The sequence below is a fragment of the Chelonia mydas genome, chromosome 1, assembly GCF_015237465.2.
Source record: "Chelonia mydas isolate rCheMyd1 chromosome 1, rCheMyd1.pri.v2, whole genome shotgun sequence".
NCBI lineage: Eukaryota > Metazoa > Chordata > Testudines > Cheloniidae > Chelonia > Chelonia mydas.
The window spans coordinates 325,850,811-325,875,010 of NC_057849.1; the positions used below are offsets into that span (position 1 = coordinate 325,850,811).

At 43.2% G+C, this 24,200-nt stretch overlaps 1 long non-coding RNA gene across 1 annotated transcript; it reads left to right on the plus strand.

Moving 5' to 3' along the window:
• Positions 1–1,555: 1,555 nt before the first annotated feature.
• Positions 1,556–23,905, plus strand: LOC122462360. The gene is made up of 2 exons (XR_006284860.1): positions 1,556–1,590; positions 23,787–23,905. It is a non-coding gene; the product is annotated as an uncharacterized LOC122462360 (long non-coding RNA).
• Positions 23,906–24,200: the final 295 nt, after the last annotated feature.

Consider the following 24,200-nt stretch of genomic DNA (forward strand, 5'->3'; position numbering starts at 1 on the left):
ACACAGGTACTTCTAGCACATTAGTGAGAGCTCCTCTATCACAAGCCTTTGGACCCGGGCTGGAAGGCTCGTTCCCAGATGTAGATGTCCCCCGCAGAGACCTGTTCTAGGTTCCCTTTATTCTATGCTCTGTACCGACAAATTTGGTGGAAAGACAGAATTCACCATTTATACTTATGTAACCTTTCTGCCCATCAGAGTTGGCAGCAACAAGGGCCGAGTTCAGTATCTAGTGGTTCAATTCCAATAACACAATGCAAAACCGGCTCAAGCCCCCACCCAGTAACCTGGGACAAATATATACCACCCCCGCTGGGCACCTCCAAGAGGCAATACTTCCCCTCTCGCAAGCACAGTCTTAGTGTAGCAAAAAGCCTTTTAATAACAGAGAGAAACAATGTGGCATTATGTTGGGAAACACCACCAACAGGATCCATAACACAACCCATGAGCAAAAAACCCACCCCAAGCAAATTGGGGCCTGTCCTTTCCCTTGGTTCTTAAGTCCAGCAACCCAAAATCACCCAAAGTCCCAAAAGTCCAACAACCCAAAAGTCTCTGTCTCTGGTCAGGGCAGCCCCAGAGTTCAAAAGTTTATCTGCAGAGTTTTACCTCCCAACCTGGGTGGAGATGGGGGAGGTTAAGGGGCACCTTACGTGGTCCAAAGCTGATTGCCCCACCTCTCCATTGGGCTCCACTCTGCCAGCCACCTCCATGAGCTGCTCCAGGTATCTGACAAACTGCTCCGCAATATATCTTCAGGCTCCCCCACTACTTAACACAACACTCAGTGATTTCAGCTCTTAGTAAGGGAGCCTCAGTGCTAGTGCACCATTAGCCCAAAGTGAATTCAGCTTAGCAGCCTGTAACTAGACTCCTAATAGAATCAAAATTAGCTCTGATATTCCACAATGGAGAGAGAAGGAACTGCAATCAGCATGTAAGGCCCTCACCAGGAAGCCCATACCACTAAGCATTAATACCTATCCCCAGCCTCTCTCCATTCACTAGGTTTTGGAACCCATGACCCTTGCCTAGCAAGTGCTGCTTCGTTGATGGTGAGTCCCTCCATCATAACAAAAGACCAAGTACAGTTCCACTGTCCTTGAGTCACATAATCAGGATAATAACAGTTTATTCCTGCCGCAATAACAGAGAAACTGGGGCTCCTACAGCAGCCAAAGTGACCATCTAGGTAGGGTGGGTGTGCCTATGCAAATGAGATCAGCCCCTGAAGTTCTTATCCACAACCCACCATGACTTGCCACCAGATGTCAGGGTAGAGCTCATCCTGACTCTGCTTACATCTAACTTAGTGAAATTTCCCCCATCAGAGTTACTAGCACTGACAGCCCCCCAACCTGAAGCGAATACTCACCAACAACCACATACCACACAACAGAACCACTAGCCCAGGAACCTATCCTTGCAACAAAGCCCGTTGCCAACTGTGCCCACATATCTATTCAGGGGACACCATCACAGGGCCTAACAACATCAGCCACACTATCAGAGGCTCGTTCACCTGCACATCCACCAATGTGATATATGCCATCATGTGCCAGCAATGCCCCTCTGCCATGTACATTGGTCAAACTGGACAGTCTCTACGTAAAAGAATAAATGGACACAAATCAGATGTCAAGAATTATAACATTCATAAACCAGTCGGAGAACACTTCAATCTCTCTGGTCACGCAATCACAGACATGAGGGTCGCTATCTTAAAGCAAAAAAACTTCAAATCCAGACTCCAGCGAGAAACTGCTGAATTGGAATTCATTTGCAAATTGGATACTATTAATTTGGGCTTGAATAGAGACTGGGAGTGGCTAAGTCATTATGCAAGGTAGCCTATCTCCCCTTGTTTTTTTTCCTGCAAACCCCCCCCCAAGACGTTCTGGTTAAACTTGGATTATTGCTGTGCACATTGTAAGATGAGCTGTTGCCAGCAGGAGAATGAGTTTGTGTGTGTGGTTTTTGGAAAAGGGGGGGGGGTGTGGGGGGGGGGGGTGAGAAAACCTGGATTAGTGCTGGAGGTGACCCACCTTGATTATCATGCGCATTATAAAGAGGGATTTCAAAGGGGGATGGGCTGTTGCCAGCAGGAGAGTGAATTTGTATGTGTGTGGGGGGGGGGGGAAGGGTGAGAAAACCTGGATTTGTGCTGGAAATGGCTCTACTTGAGGATCACTTTAGATAAGCTGTTGCCAGCGGGGGAGTGAGGTGGGAGGAAGTTTTGTTTCATGGTCTCTGTGTGTATATAATGTCTTCTGCAGTTTCCACGATATGCTATGCATCCGATGAAGTGAGCTGTAGCTCACGAAAGCTCATGCTCAAATAAACTGGTTAGTCTCTAAGGTGCCACAAGTACTCCTTTTCTTTTTACGAATACAGACTAACACGGCTGTTACTCTGAAACCTGTCATTATGCAAGGCACTGCATTTAGCCGCATGGAGTGGAAATCTATCAACTGCATGAAAAAACTTGTACAGATACAGACAGACATCATCTTCCTTTCCAAATGCAAACAGATGGACATCGTACCAAAAGGACTGAAGGTAAAAAATCCATTACAATCTACATACCACACAGACTATGCTGACAGCTTGTGCCACACGCTCTCAAAGAAACTGCGGAATCACCTGATCAACATCCTCTACAGCAAACAGGGGAAGATTAAGAATGAGCTCTCAAAAATGGATACTCTCATAAAAAACCAACCTTCCACACAAACTTCCTCGTGGCTGGATTTTACTAAAACTAGACAAGCCATTTACAACGCACACTTTACTTCTCTACAAAAGAAAAAGGACACTAAACTTTCTAAACTACTACAGGCTACAAGGGGCCACAGCAATGGTTCCCTCAACCCACCCAGCAATATTGTTAATCTATCCAACTATACTCTCAGCCCAGCAGAAGCTGCTGTCCTATCTCGGGGTCTCTCCTTCTGCCCCTCCACCCCCTCGAACATGATACAGTTCTGTGGTGACCTAGAATCCTATTTTCGACGTCTCCGACTCAAGGAATATTTCCAAAATACCTCTGAACAACATAATGATCCACAGAGGCCTGCCTACCAACATTACAAAAAGAAGGATTCTAGGTGGACTCCTCCTGAAGGTCGAAACAGCAGACTGGACTTCTACATAGAGTGCTTCCGCCGACGTGCACGGGCTGAAATTGTGGAAAAGCAGCATCACTTGCCCCATAACCTCAGCCGTGCAGAACACAATGCCATCCACAGCCTCAGAAACAACTCTGACATCATAATCAAAAAGGCTGACAAAGGAGGTGCTGTTGTCATCATGAATAGGTCGGAATATGAACAAGAGGCTGCTCGGCAGCTCTCCAACACCACTTTCTACAAGCCATTACCCTCTGATCCCACTGAGAGTTACCAAAAGCATCTACAGCATTTGCTCAAGAAACTTCCTGAAAAAGCACAAGATCAAATCCGCACAGACACACCCCTGGAACCCCGACCTGGGATATTCTATCTACTACCCAAGATCCATAAACCTGGAAATCCTGGGCGCCCCATCATCTCAGGCATTGGCACCCTGACAGCAGGATTGTCCGGCTATGTAGACTCACTCCTCAGGCCCTACGCTACCAGCACTCCCAGCTACCTTCGAGACACCACTGACTTCCTGAGGAAACTACAATCCATTGGTGATCTTCCTGATAACACCATCCTGGCCACTATGGATGTACAAGCCCTCTACACCAACATTCCACACAAAGATGGACTACAAGCCATCAAGAACACTATCCCCGATAATGTCACGGCTAACCTGGTGGCTGAACTTTGTGACTTTGTCCTTACCCATAACTATTTTACATTTGGGGACAATGTATACCTTCAGATCAGCGGCACTGCTATGGGTACCCGCATGGCCCCACAGTATGCCAACATTTTTATGGCTGATTTAGAACAACGCTTCCTCAGCTCTCGTCCCCTAACGCCCCTACTTTACTTGCGCTATATTGATGACATCTTCATCATCTGGACCCATGGAAAAGAAGCCCTTGAGGAATTCCACCATGATTTCAACAATTTCCATCCCACCATCAACCTCAGCCTGGTCCAGTCCACACAAGAGATCCACTTCCTGGACACTACAGTGCTAATAAACGATGGTCACATCAACACCACCCTATACCGGAAACCTACTGACCGCTATTCCTACCTACATGCCTCCAGCTTTCACCCTGACCACACCACACGATCCATCGTCTACAGCCAAGCTCTGCGATACAACCGCATTTGCTCCAACCCCTCAGACAGAGACAAACACCTACAAGATCTCTATCAAGCATTCTTACAACTACAATACCCACCTGCGGAAGTGAAGAAACAGATTGATAGAGCCAGAAGAGTTCCCAGAAGTCACCTACTACAGGACAGGCCTAACAAAGAAAATAACAGAACGCCACTAGCCGTCACCTTCAGCCCCCAACTAAAACCCCTCCAACGCATTATTAAGGATCTACAACCTATCCTGAAGGATGACCCAACACTCTCACAAATCTTGGGAGAAAGGCCAGTCCTTGCCTACAGACAGCCCCCCAACCTGAAGCGAATACTCACCAACAACCACATACCACACAACAGAACCACTAGCCCAGGAACCTATCCTTGCAACAAAGCCCGTTGCCAACTGTGCCCACATATCTATTCAGGGGACACCATCACAGGGCCTAACAACATCAGCCACACTATCAGAGGCTCGTTCACCTGCACATCCACCAATGTGATATATGCCATCATGTGCCAGCAATGCCCCTCTGCCATGTACATTGGTCAAACTGGACAGTCTCTACGTAAAAGAATAAATGGACACAAATCAGATGTCAAGAATTATAACATTCATAAACCAGTCGGAGAACACTTCAATCTCTCTGGTCACGCAATCACAGACATGAGGGTCGCTATCTTAAAGCAAAAAAACTTCAAATCCAGACTCCAGCGAGAAACTGCTGAATTGGAATTCATTTGCAAATTGGATACTATTAATTTGGGCTTGAATAGAGACTGGGAGTGGCTAAGTCATTATGCAAGGTAGCCTGTCTCCCCTTGTTTTTTTTCCTGCAAACCCCCCCCCAAGACGCTCTGGTTAAACTTGGATTATTGCTGTGCACATTGTAAGATGAGCTGTTGCCAGCAGGAGAATGAGTTTGTGTGTGTGGTTTTTGGAAAAGGGGTGTGTGTGTGTGGGGGGGGGGTGAGAAAACCTGGATTAGTGCTGGAGGTGACCCACCTTGATTATCATGCGCATTATAAAGAGGGGTTTCAAAGGGGGATGGGCTGTTGCCAGCAGGAGAGTGAATTTGTATGTGTGTGGAGGGGGGTGCGGGGGGAAGGGTGAGAAAACCTGGATTTGTGCTGGAAATGGCTCTACTTGAGGATCACTTTAGATAAGCTGTTGCCAGCGGGGGAGTGAGGTGGGAGGAAGTTTTGTTTCATGGTCTCTGTGTGTATATAATGTCTTCTGCAGTTTCCACGATATGCTATGCATCCGATGAAGTGAGCTGTAGCTCACGAAAGCTCATGCTCAAATAAACTGGTTAGTCTCTAAGGTGCCACAAGTACTCCTTTTCTTTTTACGAATACAGACTAACACGGCTGTTACTCTGAAACCTAGCACTGATCTTGCATCAGGAGCTACTAGTGGATTTTAAAGAAACTCCACAGGAGGGGCAGAGGGTTGTAGCCGGGGATTAGTCGAGGGTGCAAAGTGCACCTGTCACACATAACAAGTTCTTTATTCAGGCAACTATGTAGAGTTCACTGAGAAGATGAAACCGGTGAAGAACACACAGAAATGTATGTGCTTTTGTTAATACAGACAAATATAATTGAAATAATAGAAAAATCAATATAGATAAATAAAAGGATAAGATAAGGAGAGTAAAGTGGTTTCCTGTGTAACCCTTCTGCCAGGTGGAGCCAGCAGCAGCCAGGGCCAGGTTCAATATCTAGGGGTTCCTTTCCATTGATCCAACACAGAATTGGCTCGAGCCGCCACCCAGTAACCTGGAAAATTTACACATTACCCCGGGCACCTCTGAGAGGCAATACTTCCCACCTCGCAAGCACAAAGTCTGAGTGTAGAAAAGAAACTTTTAATAAAAGGAGGGAAGTAACTTGGCATTAATTTGGGAAAACACTGCAAACAAGGTTCATAAACATAAACCATGAGTAAAGTCCCACCTCAAGTAGGTTGGGCCGTGTCCTTTTCCTTTCAGGTTCTTAAGTCCAGCAACCAAAAAAACATTCCCTTCACATGCCCGACCCTTCTATGCACCCCACTCACTGACCCTCGTCAGCGCAGAGTTCAGAGGTGCATCTGCAGAGTTCACCTCCCACCGTGGGTGGGGGATAAGAGGTATCTTACTCGCTCATCATGCCTTTCTGCCACCACCCTGCTGGCCATTTGTCTCCGGCCGCTCCTGCCAGCTCGCTGCTCCTGCCGGCCAGTCTCTTAGTGATTTTAGCTCTGTGCAGAAACAAAATCCTTCCACAAGTGTTTTCAGCTCTGGGTAGCAACACAGTCTCACCACAACAGGCTTCCGCTTTCAATGAGCCATTTAACATAACAAAAGCAGCTCCTAATAAAACCTATGCAGCTCTATTCTTTGCACAGTTGGGAGAAACTGTTTGAGCCAGTCTTACAGAAGACCATGGTTGGGGGTGTGCAGAGGAGATCTGTCTTCCCCCTCTTACTTTCACAGGCCTCTGACATTCGAGCCCTTATCTTACCGATGCTCTTTAAACTGAAAGTGACTCCCACCTTTGGGACAGGTTAAGCACAGTCCTTCTTTTCTATATTCCCACAATAATTACAAACATTGATTACCATCTTTCACTACCCCTGCATTCAGTTCTAACATAATTTGTGACCCAACACCAGCCAAGTTGATTACAATGAGCAAAACACCGCTCCATCTGCTGAATATCTAGCAAATCTAAGCAAAGGAGGAGCAAACTGTATTTACATAAATACATACCCAGGGTCTCTTCCCCCCTCCCAGCTAGCTGACAGGGAAGCATTCATTCAGACCCTGCTTACACCTGCTTTGTCCATACTTACCTTCTTACATTGTGCACACTCACAATCTTATGGAGACCATTAGGAACAAAGATGGAAGGAACAGTCAGTGGAGCACCCCACAAGAGGAAGGCACTGGGCTAGGCTTCCTAACCAGTTGCCCCATATCGCCATCCTGGTGTCCCCATCTTGGGCTGGGTTTATCACCCTATTATATACCGTTTTCTATTTAACCCTCGTACATCCAGGACCACATCTGAGTAAGTCTCAGCCCTATTTTGGTTTGGAATTCTGGAAGACCTATTTTAGGGTTCTGGTTGTCCATATTGGTATTCCGGTTGAACATAATCGCATTTCTGACCATTAACCCAACCATTTGTGTCAGTCCCTTTCTCAATAGTTTTGGTACATTAGTGCGGTTATCTCTTATTGGAAAAAGCCCCTAAGAGTCTACTATATGTTTGGGGTTTACCTATTTAGTGCACAATGAATTGCTAAACTATCACAAAATACATATTGCTGAATTTTATAATCTTAGATCAGGCACATATCGTTTCATAACCCTCGGTCAAGAACATAATATTCATGCTAACTTATACAAACAACCAAATTCTACTAGGCCTCACTCTAAACCCTGAGCACTTAATGCTTAAAACCGAAAGCCAACCCTATTTTTAATATATTGAATTTTGTTCTTCTACTTGCTATTACAGCTTCAATAACTTCCATTATTATTTCTATAAACATTCTTATCAGATAGATTATAATCTACCCCAAGGTATAGACCCTTCAAGATTAGGTCAGGAGTCAAAAGTCAACAGGACCCAGGACAGGATCAGGCCTTATAGCCAGATACAACACTCACCCAATGGAAAGACCTCCATTAATATGAGTGGATGTTGGTAATGAATTCTGTTATTTACTAGATGGGATTGTTTTGCTGGAATTTTACTTCCCCACATTTGAAAAACCAGATATCAGTTCTATACCTTTCCTGGAATTTCATAGTAAAGTTAAAGAAACATGTCGCTAAAATACCCAGTCTTACAGTATAGACTAGTGAAGGTACTCACTGAAAGATCACTCAAAAGTAGGTTTCTAATTAGCTGCACCCAGGAAGATTATATTTATAGCATCAAATACTGAGGTCCTTACTCAGTAATTACTCTGGCAACACTCTCATTAACTTCCAGGGGGCTTCTAAGATTTGGCCCATAGGTCAGAAAAATAAATATTGCTGACCAGTGGCTAAGCAACCACAGTGAAAAATGACCTGATTTTAACTGGGGGCTTGTTTTCTCTAATGTCAGTGTTAGTAATTAATAATGAGATGGATATTAATTATATTTTAAAACAATGTGCTTGATGTACAAAAAGGTGGGGCAAACACACAAATGTTGAGCAGAGCTGGCAATTTTATATAACCTTGCTTTAATCCTAAATGTATCCATTACAAGCTTTAGCATGAGCAAGGAGACAATAAATCACTTATGAATAGTATTATCTTTGTTAGCGCTGCTGTACAGGAACCTCATGAGTCTAAAATACTAATTTACTGCAATGAAGGCCAATGTGTATATTGTCATTTCTAAAATAAGGTTTGTACAACTTTTCTTCTTCTCGCTATTGATTCTCATACTCCTTCCTTCATCTGCTCAAAGTGGTGGTAGTACCTGGTCATCTGACCAAATAGGTACAGCTGTTTCACAGACGGAGCGTGATACCATCTAAAAGGGAGAGAAATTCTTCTGGACTGGCTGTCTGGAAAACTTGGATCTAGTTCAGGGGTTCCCAAACTTGGACACTTTGTTTACCTGAGCGTCCACAGGTAGCTCCCAGTGGCCGTGGTTCACCACTGCGAGCTGCAAGCAGCCATACCTGCGGATGCTCAGGTAAACAAAGCATCTCGCGGCCTGCCAGGGGCTTACCCTGAACAAGCCGTGAACCAAGTCTGGGAACCCCTGATCTAGTCCCTGCTCTGCCACGACTTCAGGAGTAATGTTGGACAAGTCATTTAACATCTTTGTGCATCAGTTTTGGGAGTAGTGATAGTTACCTACCTCATTGAGGTCATTAATGTTTCTAAAGTACTTTGAAATCTTTGGCTTGGAAGTTCAAATTATTCTCTACTTATAAGAGTCAGCCAGTGAGAGATGCATTCCCAGCAAGATAGCATGGTCTCTGACTAACCCCCACTTTACTAATGGATTGCACAAACTATATTCAGGAATTACTTTGTCTGCCACTGAATGCAGCCACCGCTGAAGCAGGAGCGAGCATGTCTAAACTGGAAGCTAGCGAATCAGATGCTCCACTGTGTCAGAGTGGCAGCCTTGGGGGCCCAAAGGGAATTATTTCTTGTCAGTCTGCCATGGGCAGCAGATGGCTGTGTGAGAATATGCAAGATATTCTGAGTGGCAGCAGGTATAGAAAAGGCTCAAAGGTACTAGGAGAGGGCTGGGCCTTGTGGGAATCCACTGGAGCTTGGGGGAAACAATGAGTTTGGAAGGTTCTGAAGGTTCCCTTTAGGGGAATAACAACTTGACATTTGCAGTACTAGGTAGAGGGAGGACTAAGGCAAGTTGGAACTCTGATATTACTGCCATGAGAGAATGGTTAGTGGCAGTAAGCCAGGTGGTGCAGCCTGCAGAAAAGGAGTGTCCTCTTCCATCTTTTCATCACTCACCAATCACCCTCCTTCCCCTTCTTTCTTCCCTTCTCCTCAATCTCCCTCCCTATCCTTCTCCTCTGCAGAATCCACTCCCTGCTCCCCATCCATCTTCACCTTTGACCACCAGCTCTCCCAGCTACTGATCCCATACCAACATTACCCACACATGCATCTTAAATCTTACTCTATTTCCAGGTCTTCCAAGATCTTCAAGATCAACCACAATTAATGGGGTTCCATCCAGGACTGGGCCATGAGCTGTACCTAAGGGACAAAAAGTTGGGATGCAATGCAGGATAGATCAGAGCCCTTCTCAACCCCAGCTAATGCTTGGGGGGATGAATGATTTCTTATCTCTGATGCTTTCTACCATATATTTATGGGGTTTTCTTTTGTCTTGTGATATTTTGCTGCTGTTTTTTCCCCTGACATTGCTGTTCCCTTTAGCTGGCAGGACTGATTTGTAGCAGAGAATTGGTTATGCTGTTGATTATCAGCACCCGTACTCCATGGCCCTGATTTGAGCTTCATCTGGGTCTCCCAGGGAAGAGGGGTAATTAATAATGTCTGTGTCTGTTCTAACATGAACTAGTTGGGATTTTTTTGACAGAACATTTTTTCCTTTGGAAAATGCCAATTTGTCAAAAAGGTTTCTCCAGTCCAGGTTAGAATTTCAGAGAAACCTGCCCCAGAGTGGCCAATAGTCTGGTGGTTCGGGCACATCCCTGGGCTGGAGCAAACCCAGGTTCAAGCTCCTGCTCTTCCTGAGTTGCAGCTAGTATGTAATGTCCTGTATCCCAGGTGAGTATCCTCACTAGAGGGCTGCAGAGCCAGTCTCTTCTATTGGAGCTGGTCCATTTTGTATAAATAATTAAATATTCATTAGGCCAGAGAGAGCACACATTGACTCTGTAGGCCAGGGGCTAAGGCACTCATGTGGGAGACCCAGGCTCAAGACCGTGTTCCAAATCAGGTAGAGGAGGGACTTCAACCTGCATCTTCCACGTCCCAGGTTAGTGGTCTAACTTCCCTTTTGTTTTGTCATTAACATTTTCAAAAGGCCTCATTTTCATTCTGACGTGGAATGAAAATGAACGTCTTCCCCTCAAACTTTTTCACACGACAGAATTATTGTTTTCTAGCCAGCCCTGGTTCTAATTTGCACCTCTCTGTCCATGACCACAAAGAACTGGTCTAGCAGCCTGGAATACCTGGATTATATAGGGGTATCTGTCATTGCCCAGCCATGTTCCCGGCTTCTGGCTCTACACTACCTACAGGTTACCATATAGCTGGTTAAGCCAGTGTACTGGCTGCTTTGTGCCTCTGGACTGACCCCCAGGAGTGCACTGATATTATGGTGGAGGGTGCTATCGAAGTGCAGATTACAGAGAAGGCATATCTTAGTGAACAAACATTTTTATATAAGGGATCTTTACTGCTTGGAGCCTCAGATTGGAATATGCCTAGTGGACAGGCTTTGTTGATTCTGTTGAGTGAGTTTGCAGTTCTTGTTTGCACTTAATTGTCTTGCTAATTTATTCATTTTCATTTGTCGGTTTCTTGTTTTTTGTATTTGGTTATTAATTGTAAGGTTTTGTGGTTCAGTTGTATTATAATAAAAGAGAAGCTCTGGAGTGGAAAGCAGAAGCTGTTTGATAGTGCACAGCAACAGTGAATAACAGCTGAGGATGGGAAAACTTGGGTAGGCAAAATATAATTTCCCTATTTCAGTTAGGACATTAGGGTTGTAGCAACCATAGTTTTATAAAAAGTGCCATAGAATCTGTAACAGCACTTACTGACCCATGGATTTATAGATCTAAAAGACGGCACCCCCTGTAACTGTCTGTTAGCACTGGGCTGGGACCTGGGTTTAGTTCTGGCTCCAACGGAAGAACATAACTAACTTGAAATTTCCCTTGAGGTTTCTCATCCAAGCACTGACCTGGCAAGACGCTGACTGGCTTATGAGATCTGACCAGATCACAGCTTGTCCTGGTTTACTTTCACTTCCCACACACACAGTACAGTCATTTAAGTAACTGAACTAGTTGCAAATTATTGGTCCTGCAATTTCATGCATCTGTGAAAATGTATTACAGTACAATTCCCTGCATTTGCGCTAATGAAAAAGTTTGGCAGTTTCTCTAGTAAGTCTTATGAGGGCGACGATTGAGAGGGATCACTGTAATTATTTCAAATTAGAATAATACATTTGATTTTTATCAAATTAAAATGAATAAAATTCTCCATAGTGATTTGATTTTGTACTGGTCAATGTCCAGCATGGCGCATAGTTCTAGCAAGCTGTTGGAATTTTGAAAATTACTATTCTCGGTAGGTTATAAAGAAATATTTTCAAAAGCATTTTCTCAAGCAAGCTGGAACTGTCAAAGTAAAAATATAGATTTACATCTTGGTACATGTCTTGAGAAATTTGAGTCTGAGGGGATTGTTATAATCTGCTGGAGAATCTCAGGCAGTAGGTGTGTAAAAAGCAATCTAATTGAAGTATAATAGGCAAGTTTAATGAATATTTGTGCTGCTAATCAGGCTCTTAAGTTTTGATTTATGTCAAAGGGTATTGTGTGGCCCCAAAAGTGCACCTGTAGTCAGCAAAGGGATAGGGGCCATGTCATACTAGTGGTGTACATAGTTACAAAACTGTGATGCCTTTGTTTTCCATGGTTTCAGAGTAGCAGTCGTGTTAGTCTGTATTCGCAAAAAGAAAAGGAGGACTTTTGGCACCTTAGAGACTAACAAATTCATTTGAGCATAAGCTTTCGTGAGCATCTGATGAAGTGAGATGGCAGCCATGTTGTTCTCAAAGTTGCTCCATGCAGGTGCAGAGGTGCAGATGCATATACACTGGGCTCACCATACAAGTCTGACTTTCTACTTTTACTTACACTAAAGTGGAAGTCATTTTACAGTGAAAGTATATGGTTATTCTTTGTATCTGGAAAACAAAACACTCTTCTGCACAGATCAGGCCAGAAGAGTCTGAGAAATATGAAGAGTTAGGCTAAAACTGTCCTTGTGAAATTCAGATGCATCATACTCTCCAATAGCGCGTCTCAAGTTGTCCAGTGGAGTAGGATGCACAGCCAGAAAACTCATTGTTACGAGAACCATTGGGGACCCTGCATTAGTGCATGTCCCTAATCCTGGATCTGTATGTAGGGCATAGATGGTCAGGCAGCAGAAGGCTTTCTGTTGAGCAGACTGCTCAGCGCTAGTAAAAGCTGATTTTGCTCCTGTGTTCTCCTACTTTTATGGAAGCACAGAAATGGAGCAGTTTGATAACAGCAGCAGATTTACACACCTGGATTTTGCACCACAGGCTGCCATCTGTAGGCTGGATCCTGTCAATCCACATGGAGGTTGGTGAACCACAGGAAACAGATAGCCACATCCTAGGGCTCTCAGGCATCTCCAGTACCAGCAGAATAGCTTTTCCATGTTGTACTGCCATTGGCCAAGAAATTGCTGTAGTTCTTTTAGTTGCTTTTGCAGGGAGCTGTGGCAAGCAGCAAGAAAGTATGCTGTCTTCCTTAATCACGCTGACTTTTAACTCTCTTCTAAGGTGCAGAATTGCTCCATGGGAATTGGGCACATGTGTTTGGGCTGAGATTCCTGAAAGATAGGATTGCCTGCATGCTGTTTGTGACCACCTCTGACCAAGGATTAGTATATACAAGGCAAATAAACAAATTACACAGAGAAAATATCCACACTCCATGCACTTGATTTCTCCTTGAACAGGAAACTGACCTTCAAGGCTCTGAAATCTGCTGCCATTTGATATGAGGCAACACTGTAATAGATTGATTCATTATAGTGTTTGTCAGGGATAATAGGTAGATAGATAGTTAGATAGATAGACAGATAGATTAGATGTCATGGAAATGCCTGTAGATAATTCTTTAGTCAACTCCTGATCTTATCTTTTCTTTCTCTAGTGGACTTTCATTTTCACCATAGAACTTTTGCTTTACAGTCATCAGTTATTATATTAAAAGACTGTATCCTGTGATCATTTAATCAGTAAGGGAGACAGCAAATGCCTGAAGAAGAGGATCTGCATGTAGTTGACTGATTTGTATTGGGCCAAACAGGAAACCTAACCTAGACAATATGTTTAAAGCATGAGCTAGTTCCAGGATTTCCCCCTCCCCCCACCCCCACAGCTCTAACTGCTATAAATCCTTGTAATTTGCCTTACATACAGACTCAACCACACATAATTCTTTCATTAATTACATCTCAGATATAAATATTTCAATGAAAAATATAGAGGAGGGAAAAATAATTTTGCAAGAAAACAAGCTTACTACTGTTTTTCTTTGTGAGATTTATGAGACAGCAGACCCTCTTGAATGGCTTTCTAACCAAACATGCAATTGGTTGTTTGCCCAGAAGCCAACATAAAATAGCTATCAAATATCTACCACAAATTAGTACATTGTTCAATTTTCATTCTATGTCCCTGACAGTCTGGATCAAGCAGCTCAGTAACTATTAACATCATTTGTGGTTTGCTAATGCAAACCAGAGAGATACAGCTAGATGACTCTTTCTGCTCTACACAGAAGTTTGATTTGTTTACAGCCTTAAGGCAGATGGAACTGGGCAATAGCTAATCCCCTTTCTGAGATTAGGGATGTACAGAAGATATTATCCTCTGAAAATATATTGAGTTAATTTGCAAATAACAACCCAAACACTGCAAGATTTATTTTCTAAAGCTTATTGTTTTAAACACATCCAGTCCCTTTAAAACTACAAACCCTATGCAGTGCTGCTTACTGGCCTTTGACATAGCAATATGTAGTAGCGAACACTATAGTCATGTCGATTTAATAGACCACATACCTTCTTAGGCGATGTATCAAATTTTGTTATTGAGAATTATAAGTATATTATATGGATACCCCCTTACAAATAATGAAAAGCAGCCCCAAAAAGCTCGGTTACAGCAGTCTTGCCTCGCTAATATGGTCCATCAGATTAATGTGACAGGGTGGTACAGCCTTGGCACTGAATCTCAGATAAAATAAAAGTAGGTTGCCTGGAGTTCAGAAATGAGCATTGCTATGGTTCACGTAAGATGGTGAGTTGCTATTTTCCTTTATCATTATAAACCTGATGGATGTTTTAGCTGGCAATTGCATATGGTGGGCGAGGGACTGTGTTCCAACATAATTCAGGCAGCATTCAGAGGCATGGAGGCTCTTGCTTGCACCACTCTTGCTGCAGACCCAGGAGAGAGTACAGGCAAGCAATCTGGGCATCACGGTCACTGACTTTAGCAGTATGTTATCAAACATGAAATAAACTGTGAAGATAATGTCCACTTTCATCAACGCTTTTCAAAAATAGGAGAATGCTTTTAAAAATATTTCCATTTAACCTACATAGAATAGCAATACATTAAATGGCCAGATTGCCAGAGATGCTGGGCAATCTAACTCCAACTAAAGTCAATAGGAACTGCAGGTGATCGTTACCTTTGAAAGCCAGGCCTCTAATGCTCAATAAGACCAACTAACTCCCAAGTAGTTCACTATGCAGAAAAAAACCCATGCATGGAACTGGAAACTCCAAAGGTTCCCTTCACAGCCTGGGATGGTGGGGTGAATTCTCTCCACACACACAAAGAATTAAAAGTGACCAACCCCAGAGTGCTCCCATTGACCTCAGTGGGAACAGAATCAGTCCTTGCAGATGCAGCATAGAGAAAACTTCCCTTTTCATTCATAGATGTGGTACCTTCCAGGTGTCATAAATATAAAGGGAAGGGTAAACCCCTTTAAAATCCCTCCTGGCCAGAGGAAAAATCCTCTCACCTGTAAAGGGTTAAGAAGCTAAAGGTAACCTTGCTGGCACCTGACCAAAATGACCAATGAGGAGACAAGATACTTTCAAAAGCTGGGAGGAGGGAGAGAAACAATGGGTCTGTGTCTGTCTGTATGCTGTTTTTGCCAGGGACAGAACAGGAATGGAGTCTTAGAACTTTTAGTAAGTAATCTAGCTAGGTATGTGTTAGATTATGATTTCTTTAAATGGTTGAGAAAAGAACTGTGCTGAATAGAATGACTATCCCTGTCTGTGTATCTTTTTAGTAACTTAAGGTTTTGCCTATGTTTTGAATCTAATTACCCTGTAAGGTATCTACCATCCTGATTTTACAGAGGTGATTCCTTTACTTCTATTAAAAGTCTTCTTGTAAGAAAACTGAATGCTTTTTCATTGTTCTCAGATCCAAGGGTTTGGGTCTGTGGTCACCTATGCAAATTGGTGAGGATTTTTACCAAACCTTCCCCAGGAAGTGGGGTGCAAGGGTTGGGAGGATTTTGGGGGGAAAGACGTGTCCAAACTACGTTTCCCAGTAAACCCAGTTAAAGTTTGGTGGTGGCAGTGGAAATTCCAAGGGCAAAAGGTAAAATTAATTTGTACTTTGGGGAAGTTTTAACCTAAGCTGGTAAAAGTAAGCTTAGGAGGTTTTCATGCAGGTCCCCAAATATGTACCCTAGAGTTCAGAGTGGGAGAGGAACCTTGACACCAGGTCAGGACTCAGTTCTGTCGGCAGGGCACTATGGGGCAGTTTGCAGGGCTGTAGCCAGCCTGTAGAAGAATAAAGAACTCATTTAAAAAAATAATAAGAGATAATGAATTAGGTGTATTACTGAGAAGGATACACATATACACACATTTCATTTGCTTATTTTATTTCTCTTTAAATTTTGCCAGGTCTACAGATGCCATCAGAGTATTCCTTTGTATAGTATCAATCTGAAAGTATTTTTAATAAATGTCTTTGAGCAGTGGAATACTCATAAAGTTTTGAGTCGTGGTCTAGGAAACGCACTGGCGTGACGTACTTGTAATAGTGCTTGTCACCCATCTTTTAGCTTTAAATCAGTTTGTCATTTTTTAAAAGCTTCTCTGTCAGACTCTGAAAGCACAATGAAGGCAACCGAATCTCACCCACCCACTCCTGCAATAAACCTCTCACCGATGTCTGAGCTATTGAAGTCCTCAAATCATGGTTTAAAGACTTCAAGGTGCAGAGAATCCTTCAGCAAGTGACCCGTGCCCCATGCTGCAGAGGAAGACGAAAAACCCCCAGGGCCTCTTCCAGTCTGCCCTGGAGGAAAATTCCTTCCTGACCCCAATATGGTGATCAGCTGAACCCTGAGCATGTGGGCAAGACTCACCAGCCAGATACCCAAGAAAGAATTCTCTGTAGTAACTCAGATCCCACCCCATCTAACATAGTCTTTAGAGCTAGGACCTTTTTATGTAGAGAAAATCTGCTATGGTTGCAGGACTGATTCATGTCCATCCTAGGTCTTGGACAGATACAATTTTGGGCGGAAATTCGACATTTGAGCAGGAGAAGGATTTCTTTGGCAAGATGATTACCCTCTTGCCTGTAATGATGCTGTTTGAAACTACTCAGAGGAGCTGAATGTTAGATAAGTTCTAGGGGGATGGAAAAAAGTGATCAAAAGTTCATAATAAATAAATGTATCAGTTGGCTGTGCAATTTATTACATGGACAATCTTAGTTAGCTGCAGCCCTCTTACAGATACAGAATTTTGTGAGCAACGATGTAAGTAAAGAGACAAATGCTAATGCTCTCTACATCCTAATCCTCTCTCCTGCTCATGTCCCTCAAAGTGTTGATACCACTTCAGATAATTCACATCATCTGATATGAATAAAAGTTTTGAGTGAATTTTAATTGTTCAATGAATATGCTTCTTAATACAGCACTTATATGCTGGATACATCTTAACATTCTCCTTCCCAACAGCATGGGATAGATTGTCTCTAGCCCTTACTCAACTACATAGGAAGTAAGATTTCCCACTAACTCTCCTGTGTGAGTAAGGGATATTCCCTGATGCTCCCCACGCAAATAAGTGGGCAAAGAGGAGTGGGCAAAGTCTTGGCTGGGCCTCTTCTATTTGCCTGCCAAAGTAGCTGGCCAGGTGCTTGGAGGGTGGAAAGTAAGCTGGATCCTGCAAAGGTTTGAAGTAGCACACTCCCCTTGACAACAAAGGAGGAGCAAGGGAGAAATGGTGTCCTTTTGAGTCTATGTCTACACTTAAAATGCCACAGCTGCAGAGTGTAGCCACTACAGTGACAGGAGCCACTGCAGTAACATCACTGCAGTTAATCCACCTCCCCAGGAGGCAGTAGCTAGGTCGATGGAAGAATTATTCCATCGACCTAGTGCTGTCTACACCAGGGGTTAGGCTGGCTTAACTACATCTCTCAGGGGTGTGGCTTTTTCAGACCCCTGACAGATGTAGATAAGCCAATGCAGATTTTCTGTGTAGACCAGCCCACATGTCAGAGTTTGTTCTAGAGGCTCTTCTTGGGGCAGCATAGCTACACACTGCCTCTTACTCTGGGCTCTGTCTAGTGGCTCTGTCTGGACCTATATGAAAAGGAGAGAGAATGACGTTACAAAATAGACACAAAACTTTCCTCTTTCTTTTGGGTTTCCCAGTGAATCTGGGGCCTGATTCTCCATTGCCTTGCAGCATAATGTTCCCAGGTTGGAATACCTTGCTCATTAAGCCAGAGAGAATCCTTCACACCCTGCTTTGCAAGGGTGTGAGTGACTACACAAAGTGTAAGGTAGCAGGAAATTGGGCCCTTTCGGCTCATACTTTCCAAAACTCCAGATCTAATGTAGTTGTCCCTAGAATTGTGTCTCATCCGATTCAGCACGTTCAAAAAGACTGAGCAATGATCACTCACAGTATTGACAAACGTGTTTCGGCAAATCAAATCAATACTGGATTTAGCGACATTCAATTACACATATTTCATTTGTAAATTGGTCACTGCCGGTTTTATTTACCTTATTATGAAAGACTTCAGCTTTATAGAAAATCAATTCTCTGTCATTTAAATGTTTTCTTATAGCTGAGCTTGGTCTCCATTTATTTTCTGTAGTGCTCCTAGTATTAAGGAGGTATATTAGACATATCTGTCAAGAATTTATGGTTATTTTGCTGTAGGGATTTTAGAGGTTTACTGAAATTATTGTTAAAATGAGTGTTTTAAACTTGTGTAATTTATGTATCCAGAGTGACAGATTAATAATAGCTGTCTATATAATATGAAACTCTAATAAAAATAAAAATTAACATGTCAAAGTTATCACATGCAAGAATTAGTTTGACTATTAGAAATAGACTCTGGGCCAACTTTTTCCTTTCAGTTATATTGGTGGAAACCCACATAAACTCATCTGAAGTCAGTGGAATTGCTATGGATTTACATGGGGTAAATCAGAGAAGACTTTGGACCACAGATGAATGGAATTTTGATTTAAATTTTGCAAAATCATACCAAAACAAGAGGTAACATTTTCCAAAGCACCGAAGTGACTTAGGAGCTTAATGGGACTTAGGTTCCTAAGGGCCAGATTTTTAAAATCTTTAAAAGACTTACTCCACGGCTACCAGTAGGGGATATCTAACTGTGCTTTGTTACAATAGACAGCTTAGCAATAGAGGGCATTATAGTATTATAGCATGCTTATATAGAGAGTAAAAAGAAAAGGAGGACTTGTGGCACCTTAGAGACTAACCAATTTATTTGAGGATAAGCTTTCGTGAGCTACAGCTCACTTCATTGGATGCATTCAGTGGAAGTGTCCAGGAACTTGGAGAACTCTACTTACAGGAAGTGCTTATGGGACTGGGATATGTGGAGGAAGAAGTAAAGTCTGAACGTTGAACTGTCTTGGTTCTCTCTCCACTTAGGCCTGAATACTGCACCGTCTTCCTAGCAGACCATGAAGAACATGAACTAGCTACTTTCTACATGGCCTGAGTGTACTATCCTCCAGATGATTGTTGTGCAAAGCCTTGGCATCTCATAGTTTGGTTTCTTTTTCTGTAACATTGGCTTTTGGACAAATATCCTTGACTGTACCTACAGCTCCCAGTGGAGTCACTGCATGACAGGTTAGCTCTTGCCTCTGTAAAACAAGAATGCTTGAGCAATTTGGACTAAAATTTTATTCTGGTGCAGAAACAGAATCAATTAGGAGCATTTTCTAAAAGTGATTTTTTTAAGCTTGTTGTTAATTAGTGTTGTGTCTGAACCCTGAAATTAACATGTAGCATCTTTATTCCCATTATTTGTAAGTTTGCAATTTGCATCTGTGGATTTGGTCAGACTGTTGACTAGGATTAATACAGCCTTTCTTTGTGTGGATAAATAACAAAACAGGATGAAACAGGATGTAACAGGAAAAACTGGCCTCCATAACACAGTAACTTTTCTTCTATTTCCAACGCACTTAAATTGATATAGAAAGGGGTGTAAATGACGTGGTTTCTCCTGATACAAAAGTGCTGTTCATTTCCTCTTGCACCAAAGCTTTGTAGTCGAGGTGCTATAACACAGAAGGCAGGACTGACTGTATTGTGGCTTACATCTGTGCTCTTTTTTCTCCCTTGTTCAGTTACAGATGTAGTTCCTGGGTAAGATAAAGTACTGGTAACATTTTAAAATGATTATATGTTTATTTGCATGATTGTTATGGGGTGTCTGTAATGCCAGACATACAAAGTGTGATATCAATGCTTAAATATCAAGGTGATAGGCAGCTCAGAAATACCTGAGACCTGATTCTACCCTTGAGCAAAGAACTAAAAGGTTTTGAGTCTTCATGAAAAATAACATCATTGTTCTCAGCCTCCCGTGTTCTGCCCCAAAATACTTCCTCCCTCTGTACGATGTTCAAATCAGCATTCCTTCTCATTTGAAGCTGAAACACTCAGAAATGGCCCCCAGATACTGCTTTTGGGCAGGGAGCTCATATGGGACAGGATTCTCCGCCGCAGAGAATGTGCAGCTCCTCTGTGGTCCCCTTCATTCCAGCCCCCCTCCTCCATGAGCCCAGAAACCACACTGATTCTGTTGCTGGGGCCCTTCAGAGACACAGAGGATGACACTGGATTTGGCCCTACTATTCCCTAGTCTGGTGAGGTAAGCCTAGAGACATTTTTCCTGGCTATTTCCTCGTGAAAACAAAAGAGTAAGATATTGTTGTTGTTGTTGTTGTTGTTATTATTATTATTATTATTATTATTCTTTTGCAAGAGTGTCTATTGGTTCCAATCATGGCTCAGGGACCTTTTGTGCTAGGCTCGGTACATAAACACCGTGAAAAGATGGTCCCCGCCACAAGGAGCTTACAATTTAAGCAATGGTAGCATTGTAAAAATATCAGAAATTTGGAGTAAAAGATATTGGCCCAGATTCTGGCCCCTGATGGAGGGGCAGGGGGTTAGGAGGCGATTTTACACAGCTCTGGAGGTATAACGATCAGCATATGTGGGCTTATGCTGCCCCTTATTGCAGCCCCTAGAGTAGAGGCATGCCAGAGTTAAGCCCTTCGGGTTGGTCTAATTTCATTGACTCTTGGAGCTGGTTCAGAACTTTGGAGTTGCAAAGGCAGCAAAAAACTGACTCCCATCTCAGGTGTGCCTACACTTAGTCTGTTACTGTGCTGTGCTGCTGTAGTACGTAGTGTCCTTCTGAGGCTATGTCTACACTCAAAATGCTACAGCGGCACAGTGTGGAGGCTCACTACAGTGACAGGAGGGATTCTCCCATTGGTCTACATCAGGGATCGGCAACCTTTGTCACGCGACCTGTCAGGGAAAGCTACTGGCGGGCCGGGATGGTTTGTTTACCTGCAGCGTCTGCAGGTTCGGCCAATCGCAGCTCCCACTGGCCACGGTTTGCCGTTCCAGGCCAATGGGGGCTGTGGGAAGAGGTGGCCACAGCTTCCCGCAGCCCCCATTGGCCTGGAACAGTGAACTACACCCAGTGGGAGCTGCAATCGGCCGAACCTGCGGATGCTGCAAGTAAATAAACTGTCCCGGCCTGCCAGCGGCTTTCCCTGACGGGCTGCTTGCCAAAGGTTGCTGATCCCTGGTCTACATAAACCACTTCCCGTGAGAAGTGGTGGCTAGCATAGGTGCTGACTTTTGTTTTTGTTGGTGGGTGCTTTTGAAAGGGTATGTGTGTCTGGGGTGGTAGGTGCTCTGTCAGTTTTGGGGGGAGTCTATTTTCAGCATATTTATACACTTCTTTCATATTCTAGTTATTGAATGTGTCTATCACTGGTATCTTTACTATTTTAATAATAATTAAATTGTTATGAACTACATCATTACATTATCATGAATTACAGTATATTAAAATAGGTTTCAGAGTAACAGCCGTGTTAGTCTGTATCCGATGAAGTGAGCTGTAGCTCACGAAAGCTTATGCTCAAATAAATTGGTTAGTCTCTAAGGTGCCACAAGTACTCCTTTTCTTTATATTAAAATAATTGCAATCCCCTACAAATTGTCTTCACTAACGTCCCAGTTTAAAGACATTATGTTTCACTGTAGCTTTCTGGATGAAACTCCCAGCAATCTTATTTACATCTAGTTCCCTTGTAGGGTCTTGCTGCATGTTAAGGACAGCTACATTATTCAGTTGCATCTGTCTGAGATCATTTTTAAGTCTTCTAAAGCTGGAGAACGAGAATTCTGTGGTTCAAGATGATACAGGCACAGTGAAGACTCTTATAAATTTGCATCGGGGGTAGCCGTGTTAGTCTGTATCCACAAAAATAACAAGGAGTCCGGTGGCACCTTAAAGACTAACCGATTTATTTGGGCATAAGCTTTCGTGGGTACCAAATAAATCGGTTAGTCTTTAAGGTGCCACCGGACTCCTTGTTGTTTTTATAAATTTGCAGTGACTCCAAGCACTGCAAATGACTCCAAGATCTCTTTCTTGATGGATAACAGCTAATTTAGGCTCCATCATTTTGTATGTATAGTTGAGATTATATTTTGCCATGTGCATAACTTTGCATTTAACATTGAATTTCATCTGCCATTTTATTGCCAAGTCACCCAGTTTTGTGAGATCCCTTTGTACTGCTTCACAGTCTGCTTTGGACTTAACTATCTTGAGTAATTTTGTCCCATCTGAAAATTTTGCCACCTCACTGTTAACCCCTTTTGCAGATCATTTATGAATATGTTGAACAGCCCTGGTCCTAGTACAAGCCCCTGGGGGACACCACTGTTTACTTCTCTCCATTCTGAAAATGGGCCATTTATTCCTACCCTGTGTTTCCTATCTTTTGACTGGAGTGCCTGGCAATGCTTTCAGAATCATCTAAGGATCCTTAATTTAATTTAATGACAAGCCTTTTCTTATCTTAATCACCCTGCCTCTGTTCATAAACAAACTCCCTGCCGCAAGGGCAGAAGCCGTTAGCAGCACAGAACTCATCACAGTCCACACTCAAGCTCTGGCTCCTGGATGCTGAGAACCCCCTGTATTTTTTTCCGTGGATGCTTGAGCCCTGGAGCACCCACAGAGTTGGCACCTACAATAGGTAGGTTGACGAAAGAATTCTTCTGTTGACCTAGCACTGCCTACACAAGGGGTTAGCTTGGCGTAACTGTGTCGCTCAGGGGCATGGATTTTTCACATCCCTGAGCAATATCGCAGGGTTGACGTAACGTTTTAGAGTAGACCTGGCCTCACCAGGCTGCACTTGTGTTACATCTTCAGAGGGCTGGGAAATCTAGCCCGTAGCGAAGGCTTTTTGTTGTTTTTAAACTCCTCAATTTTTTCCTCCATTTTCCTACACATTCCCTTCCAGATGCTACCTGTGCTGCTCAGAGCTGCTCTGCTGGCCATGGGGAGCCCCTGAACATCAGGCTGCAATGAATTCCAGCCCTCTGTGCCACTCACCACTCCAGTGTCTCTGCCCCACAGTCTCTGAGCAGGTGCTGGTTCCTCTGATGCTGGGCATTCCACTGGAAAACAACATCTGATACAAACCACTCCATCCTCCCTCATTGTTAGTGCCTGGTGAAACAGTAAAACACCTGCTATCTTCCTGCAAAGGTTAAATAGGTCACGCCCAGGACTAAAACCACCATCAGATCATGGGCAGAGACATTCAGAGCCAGCATCTCTACTCAGGTTACAGAGACCAAACCGGACCGTCTCTACGCAAAAAAATAAATGGACACAAATCTGACATCAGGAATCATAACATTCAAAAACCAGTAGGAGAACACTTCAGTCTCTCTGGTCACTCAATAACAGACCTCAAAGTGGCAATTCTTCAACAAAAAAACCTTCAAAAACAGACTCCAGCGTGAAGCTGCAGAACTGGAATTAATTTGCAAACTAGATACCATCAGATTAGGCCTGAATAAAGACTGGGAGTGGTTGGGTCATTACAAAACCTAAACTTAATTTCCCCAATACTAATTTCTCCCTACTGTTACTCACATCTTCTTGTCAACTGTCTGTAATGGGCCACTCTCTTACCACTTCAAAAGTTATTTCTCCTCCCTTGGTATCCTGCTGTTAATTGATTTATCTTGTTAGACTGACCTA